General features: G+C 39.4%; 1 long non-coding RNA gene across 2 annotated transcripts in view; it reads left to right on the top strand.

Annotated features, from left to right (window-relative positions):
* LOC118414984 overlaps positions 1 to 8,699 on the top strand; it is an 87,048-nt gene that overhangs the window by 73,494 nt on the left and 4,855 nt on the right. For both annotated transcript variants that reach the window (XR_004831049.1, XR_004831048.1), the window contains one exon: positions 6,940 to 7,083. This is a non-coding gene — a long non-coding RNA (uncharacterized LOC118414984). The remainder of the gene's footprint in view (positions 1 to 6,939; positions 7,084 to 8,699) is intronic.

Here is an 8,699-nt window from a genome sequence, read left to right as displayed (position 1 = left end):
GATCCAGCCAAATTTCTGCTTTGTATTTGTTTTTTTTCGCATATAGAGGAGGGCAGCATGTTCAGACATGTATGTAACACTTTGAGGTAGCAAAGTCTATTTTGGTTTTCCTCCAACTCATAATTTTGGTGAAATTTTCCTGGTCAAATATTAGGGGAACACTGATAAGACCCATCTCTTTACAACTGGTCAAGGCTTTAGGTACTATCTTTGCTAGCAAGAATAAAACAGTTACAGTAACTTACATATATTGTTTTATGTTTTTATTGATTCAGGAAGAATAGCAAGGCATGCTAGCCTAGTTTTCAGTGACTTAAGTGAGTTATGTGGGTGATGTCATATACATTTCAAATACATTTTTTTGTATTTTTTGAGACTTCAAAGAAAATTTTTTTCTGTCCTTTTGTGCAGTATTATTCCTTACAAACTAGATACAGTCTTTATCTTGATATATTCATATTCTACAGGTTCTTAGCTTTTCAAAAATGTATAGTTTTACCTATCTAGCATTAATATAAGTATCTTAACATCCCACAAACAGTTTGTAGGTTGGTGCGCTTGAGGATCGACAATTTTAGCTACGATTCCTGTATGCGCCGAAAATTTTAGCACGTCCTCTAAGGGACACTGTTTCAACTTTATAAATATGTCCCTGGTCCTGCATAATTATAGAAATATTTATAATGTGGAACTTGATACTTCTGATAGTTTCTAGATAATGATAACAGCATTCTACCATTATTTACCATTCCCTACCATTTTTTAAACATCTTGTAAATGGGTCAGTGGTCTAGGAATATAACAATTCACACATCCTTGCAAAGAATGGTTGGCTGTCATGCAACAATAGCCCACCAGAAAGGATTCACCAGTGCCCAGCAGTGGAATCAATGAATATACAGAGGCAACAATAGGGCTTACTTTTATGGGGGCAATATACTAGTTCTACCACTTGGCAACATTGAAGTGTCTTGACAAAAATGCCCTGCATTTCCACAGAACTTTTGGACAAAAATGCCTGCTATCCCCAGAAACAAGCTGCTAGGGGACTCAAACATATGTCACGTCTTCCTACAAACAACACCTTAAGTTTCTAACACTTAAAATCGTGATCATAAATGTTCTTCACCATTCCTTTCCCCAATCCCTTCCTAACTAAGCTCAAAAGATATGGCACGAACTCTGTCTATAGAGGTTACACATCTAAGAAATTACATGACACAGAGTAAATCAAAAACCTGGAGAACTTCTCTTTCTTTAAGAGTCATACATTTCAAATAGCATATACCATCTTTTATCACTGATATTCTGTCGTAAACAAGTCAAACTAATATCCATACATAAAAGAGTCTGAATTAGTTTCATGTATATCTTAACTGTCTGCAACTTCTAGGAGCAAAAGACCACTAGGGATCTACCTGACTTAAGCAGGGCTTAAGAATCTTCCATGTTAAACAAATGCAACTCAAATCTAAACTACACTGTACTGCAATTTACTGTACTACCAAGAGTCTATAGACACTAATTGAGAGACACCCTACAATCTAAACTAGAGTAGTATCAAAGTATCCTTTCCTCTCTTATCGTTTCAATATCAACATGTCAATCTTACCTGTCAGTTAGGTTATACACAGTTGCTTGCAGACCGACAAGACCTTCCAGTAAATCCAAAATTGCTCCACCAGTATCCACAAAAATCCCTGTTTTCAAATATCTCCTGCCCCAAAACAAACTTGCTTGACTGACTGTGCTTAGAGACCCAGCTGACCTTAGGGCACCAACCTTCACCTCAACATCCGATCAAGTGATTGACAGCGTCAACTGTGCTGTACAACTGTCACCGGTGGAATCTACCAAACCAGGCTGTGGGGTTCCAATGCTTCAGAAGTTTTTGACAAGAATGCCCCGGCTATCCCTAAACTAGCCGCTAGGGGGCCCAAACTTATGTCACCAACTCCTGAGCACAACAGCTATCTAACATTAAAAATTCGTGACCATACCATGTTCAGAAGATGAGAAAACACACCCGGAAGTTGCGCTGCAGTACCAAGGGAAGCCGCTAGGGGGCCCATCATCGAACTCCCCCTTCGTTTCCCAGACCCCTACCCACCCACCAAATACCAGCTGCATCCGTCGAAGTCTTCTCGAGTTATGCTGTCCGCGGACAAAAGTTTGCAATTAAACCGGCGCCCGCACTTCCATGAAAGCCACTAGGGGGCCCAAACTCGCAGCAATCACTCCCTGCTTTAAGGGCTCCCTAACGCTCAAAAATCACGACCGCAGCATGTCCGGAACGCGAGATATCAAGCATGCAGGTCCTGCTGCAGTACCTTAGCAAGCCGCTAGGGGGCCCATTATCGAACTCCCCCTTCGTTTCCCAGACCCCTACCCACCCACCAAATACCAGCTGCATCCGTCGAAGTCTTCTCGAGTTATGCTGTCCGCAGACAAAAGTTTGCAATTAAACCGGCGCCCGCACTTCCATGACATTCGCTAGGGGGCCCAAACTCGCAGCAATCACTCCCTGCTTTAAGGGCTCCCTAACGCTCAAAAATCACGACCGCAGCATGTCCGGAACGCGAGATATCAAGCATGCAGGTCCCGCTGCAGTACCTTAGCAAGCCGCTAGGAGGCCCATTATCGAACTCGACCTTCGTCTTCCACACCCCTACCCACCCACCAAATATCAGCCGCATCCATCGAAGTCCTCTCGAGTTATGCTGCTCACAAACGGGGAGAACCACACCACCAAACCGAAAACATAACCTTAGCCATTCTGGCAAAGGTAATAATTATATGTAACAGCAAAAACAAGTAGTTTAGAGGCTTACTATTTCACTGTTGATGAATTTCTAAATAGTGCCATATAAGTATTTCTGTTTTTAATGTCTCAATTATCTACTTCTAAATTAAAATTTTGCCCAATTATATCCATTGCTTCACAAGTCACATTGGGATAGTAACAATTTTAGGCCCCACCATTGCAGTTACTTGGTCTTGGATTAGAAATCAAAAGAGAAGTGTTTCTGTGTAACTCATTGACACAGCGTGTGCATAGTTATCAGTTAAGGGCATTTTGTATCACTGTTGGTCTATTAATTAATTGGGAGGTCCCAAGGAGCATATATCAATGAGGTTATTGTTGCATTTTATAAATTTTTTTACACAAAGGTAATTAGCTAATGGGTAGATCTCATATCTCCTGTCACTGGATAATGGCTAGAGACTATGGGTCATGTTAATTTTGCTTCTAGGGAATAATTTTATTATGGTAAATTGTAACATGTAGGCTTCAGAGATATGACTTTTATCCATTATTTACTTATGGAAAAATTCTCTGATGGTAACTTTACAAAAGTGGAGTAGCCATAGCCAACAGAGTTAACACTGCCTCCATTATTTCAGTATATGTAATTTAACATTCTGTTATATACTTTAACTGAGGGATTGTGATCTTCAACATCTAAGTAAGTTATCGAATAGTCTTAAATATATGTTGTCACAAAATTGGTGTTTTTATCTTCATCAAAGGGCCTCATTACTAGTAACTGACTTGCATCAAGAGCTATAAATCAAGACCTTACCAGGATTTTTTACTTTGTAAATGAAAAATTTAAGACAATGTTAAGGTTTTTGCCTCCTTGAAAGTGTGACATGACAGTGTGTGTGGTTGTCACCTGTGTCCAGTTATATTGAAGTAGTCAACACAGCTACATTTGCTCGATACTAATTACTCCCCGGAGAGACCCTTGATGCGTTGGGTATTGACTAATTGTACAAGGAAACAGAAAGATGGAGTGTTACTATGCTGTGTAACCCCCTAAGGATAGTGTCCAACTCCTGTGAGTGTGGTGGATAGTCGATAGACTGTTGATGATGTACACAGTTTATTGGATGGTACATGGAAAGACGAGGGACTGCGTAATGTCAGCCACCTCGCATTAACAGGCATTTCCTTCACTGGTGGGAGTTTTACCTGTGGTCTTGGTGGTATTGTACTTTCCTTAGGTCCTGTCAACTTTGTTCAAGGGACAGATCCCTCAGTATGTAAGGGGTCTGGTGGTTAGTAATGCAGCTTCTGGATCACAAGGTTGTGGGTTCAAAACCCAGCTTATCCCTGGTATCTTGATAGGGATTTTTGGTCCTTCAGGATGATGTTGCAAGATGTTTGCAATATATATTGAGAACATGGACTATATGGTGATACACATAGCTTGGTCACACAGTAGAATCCATTGCATGAAGAAAAGACGCGCCCAGTGGCAAAAACAGGGCTAAGGAAACATATTCACTTAAAATTGCTGGCCCACCCCCTTTTTTGTCTTAGAACCAGTAGTTTTGGCTGGCGTGCCACATGACTCCAAGCACTACCTCATAGCTTTATTTTTATGAGCTGATCATTTAGATAGAATAGGTTATATAGCATTTCTTGTCATGAAACAATAAGAACGATCATGATATACTGTAAACATATGATACAACTACTAGAGACAGAGACGTATGTAAATGCTCCAGGGGAGATCTCAAGTTATTGAAAGTTTATGGACTGGGACGGGAAGGTAGCAGCAGAGGTTAAGAGTGTCGGTGGTGTGGGACAGGGAGGACGCGATCAATCACGGAAAGCTTTCTGTTCTAAGATGGAATATACCTCTGGGAGGACGACTGTTGTTAACAGTGTGCTGCACAGTAGGAGAGGTCTGGGTCACTTCCTGCCTGTCAGGATGCTTTATAGATTGGGTTAATCTCATTTGATGGATAAGGAGATGATTTCCTGACATAAGATCTCAGTTTGAGAATTGAGCCCAACTGCACATAATTACTGTGCTGCATTGTATCAGCACCTGTTTTTCCATACTATCTACAAATGTGTCTATTTGTTTGAATGTTCCTTTTTTTTATCAAAGTTGAAAAAAGACTCAATATACTGCTTAGTCCTGCCAAATTCATGGCCCTGTCCTTGGTGCTGGAATGTGACCCTACCATCACTGCTACAATACATAGTCATAGTACTGAAATGTAGCCCCACCCTATCACCCCTGCTACAGTACATGGTTGTGTCCATAATACTGAAATGTCACCTTACCCTACCACATCCCTGCTATGGTACATGGTTGTGTCCAAGGTACTGAAATGTGATCCCACTGTACCACCTTGCTACCATACATGGTTGTGTCCGTGGTACTGAAATGTCATCTCTTACCATTCCTGCTACATACAGTACATGGTTCATAGTACTGAAATGTGGCTCCCTGCCCTGTTACAATATACATGGCCTTGTCCAATATGCAGAGTTATGGTTGTATCCATGATGCTGAATTGTACCAGGTAATGTGTGGTTAGCCCTTATGAAGATTTATTGGATGTTTTCTATTTCTGTAAAGCAGAAACCTGACCTTGGCTTTCATTTCACACAAAAAGCTCTCACATATTTATAAAATTTTCAAGCCTCCGGTTCACAAACCAACCAGTCATCAATGATGCACAGATCAGAACACCTAAATGTCCATAGTGGTTACCTGTGCAGTATGAGCAATTTATAAATCTTACTGATTTATCTCCAGTTAGGCCGTAAAATCCAGCATCCACATTATCAATTTGATTCAGCTTCTTTGCAAATCAACATAACATCTCCACGGGCTGAACATTGATGTTTCCTACCATCTGCTCAAGGACATAACTTTCGTGCCTGCCCAGGCAGTAAATCGTTATAGAAAAGTTGTTTGCCCTGAAATATAACTCGAGATTCCGCGTTTGTGTCCTTGATGAAAAAGCCTTATCCAATATCTCTTTGTTCTCAGTATATGTAGTGTAAGTATAATTGATGACTAATGTTTCTTCTGATTACTGTCATTAGAAGAAACAGCTTTTCTCGCAAAACTGTCAACTGTGCAAATTCTCTTGAGTGGGACCTTGTGAATAGCCTTAACATTTTGAAAGTGGTTCCTTTTTTTAGAAATAAAAGATTTTTGGAATGAATTTGAAGAATGTTGTCATGCAATGGTAAGCTGTATATATATTTGTATTAAGTACTTTTTCTTGTACATGTATGTAGTTTGATGTAAATTTTAATGGCAAATGTACCCTCTTTCTGACCCCAGATCCCTGATTAGTATTGGCATAAATTACATCATTGATGCCAGGAAAAAGACATTAAACACACCAGACAATAGGAACCTGCAAACTTGCTCAATATAATCCCTGTCTGGTCCTTAGTGATTTGTCCCGTATCGGTTCTCTGCATTTCATGAAGATGTTAAGGAACTCTTCCTGGTTAAAATCTTTCCTTTCAACCTCAGCACGGCTACCATGTTTTTCTTCACTGTAGAACCATGCGTCCTGAAAACACTCTCAATTTCCTGTCCATAAATACTTTTACAGGCTTTCCAGGGATACATTATGCAATTACGAGCAAACAACCACTATTTATGAGTGCCGTAAAGGAACTTTTTACAGGCACATCATGAATGTTTGTGGCAGTTTTGTTTTGCCCATGGCTCCCTTTAGTAGTAAACTTGCAAATCTGCCAAATGTTTCATTATAGAAAAAGCATTACATCTATATCAAGGTGGGCATATCAATGAAACTTCTTTCACATCAGTATTTCCTCTAGAGAAATAACAGAGATGTTGCGTCTTGTAAAAGTTATACGAGTTCTCGTAACTCATTTGTCTGTCTGTGTGAGTCCCATAGGTTATGTGGGTTTTGTTAGCAGACTCAAAGCTTCTTCCCATGCAAGAAAAGATCCAGATATTTGATCCTAAACCACATTCCTAGCAGCATAAGAAACCCCATGCATTGATAACACTACTGCAACAGTACATGCAAGCTGGTAGATGTGATGTAACTGCAGTCAAATTGATTTAAAACAGCAACAGATAAGCCAAATGCTTTCTCTTTTAATTGCCACTTATCATTATAAACTTTCTTTCATGTTACCAGGCAGCCGAAGCCTTTGATCAAGCCCATGTACAAACCCACAGGAGGAAGCAGTACAAAGACAACTGGTAACACAACCTTCAAATGTTCCTTGACGACCTGTAGACATCTCCTTCTTGAAGGTCACATGTGCCACTGAGAACTCAGGTATTCCATTCTGAAATGTCAGGTGCTTTTCTCCCCTTTGTTCGACTGAAAGCTATTGCTTCATGCTCAGTACCCAGATGTACAGAAACTTTGGTTGTAGCAGATTTATTATAAAAATATTGATATGAAATCTATTCTATGGCAAAGTTACATTGCCTTTGCGCAGTGCCAACAAAATGTATCATAAGGGTCATTCCGTAAAAAAATACTTCCTCAGCTGTAAATGATTTTCTCAACAGCTATTAAAAACTTTTATCACAGGAATGTCCACATTCACTTGATCAGAATTTATCATCTGAACTAGATTTCTTGCCCATCTTTGCTTCTTCTTCTCTTGTATGAAAATACAAAACATTCTACTCTCTAGTATCACTAGTATTCCTTATCCTGCAAACGAGTTGACATATCATAAATCTCAGAAGAAGAAAAAAAATATGAAAAAATAATGAAGTGATCTCTTAACAAAACCCTTTAACATGAATATTTGTAAATCTGTATCTGGTTGCAGCATGCTGACAAAACATAGCCTACCAGGTCTTAATTCTTCATCTAGCCATTTTTATGTAGAGTATTATTGCAGGTGATTTTAATGCCCTGGGTACAATCACAGTTGTAACTATCATTGATTGCACGATGCTTAAACTGTCAGGGATCCAGGTAGCAGCATATAGTGGTCTAGCAACAGCAATTCCACATCTGGATTGCAAGGCCAGGACTAGCCTAGTCATGGGAAATTTAGTCCTGATGTGGACATTGCATGTAGTGATCAGTTTTAGATTTTAGGAGACGTGTACTTTTGGGAATCCTCAAGCTCAACATTTCCAAAACAGACAAAGGTATCCTGTTTGTGCTATGGCTGTAATCGATCCACTTCATATACAGCTTCATTTCGGTAACTTTGAATTCCAAACTGTTATACCATGTGGTGGCTGGGTGGTGATACAGCTCCAGTTGCAGATTGCATTGTGATCATATGGGGCTTTTCAAGCTTTAAGAAGACAAGGAAAAGACTGACAAAAGTCATTGTCACTAACTTATTTCAGCTTGTGGATCACATTTCCAATAGTTTCCCCCCAAAAGGGAAAATGAACTCAATAAACCTGTGATTACATTTGTTAGGCCCAAGTGATATAAATTATGTAGAGGAAAACTTTATGAGAAAGTAGGTAGGATTATGCCACAACTCAACAGTTTAACTGTATCATAAAAAAGGTACTGTATCTCAGCCTACATGTAGTTTTAGTTGGCTAGAATTGAGACATTCTTCTAGAGACAAGGGATTGTTTCAAGAAAATCAGACGCTTGGTACAATTTTTGGTTCAAGATTGCAACCATACAAAAAAGCTGTACATGTGTTAATCATGATTCCTATAGCTAATTGTGATACTACTGTAAAATTTTGTGAAGGTTGTTGTGATTTTGTATGTGGCTGCCCACTCATGGAATTGAGTGATTGCAAGCATCATTTACTAGTGAAGGTCATGTTTGTGTCCGGTCTTCTTTTTTCACTATCTCACTGTTGCAATGTTAATTTTTTTGCACATAAAAGTTCCCTACCATGTAGAAAGCCTGTAAACAGAATATTACTATGTTGTTGCCTGTAGAAACGTCTAATG

Source organism: Branchiostoma floridae, chromosome 4, assembly GCF_000003815.2.
Source record: "Branchiostoma floridae strain S238N-H82 chromosome 4, Bfl_VNyyK, whole genome shotgun sequence".
Classification (NCBI taxonomy): domain Eukaryota; kingdom Metazoa; phylum Chordata; class Leptocardii; order Amphioxiformes; family Branchiostomatidae; genus Branchiostoma; species Branchiostoma floridae.
The sequence above is the reverse complement of the archived record's forward strand: the minus strand, read 5'-3'. Positions and strand labels throughout refer to the sequence as shown.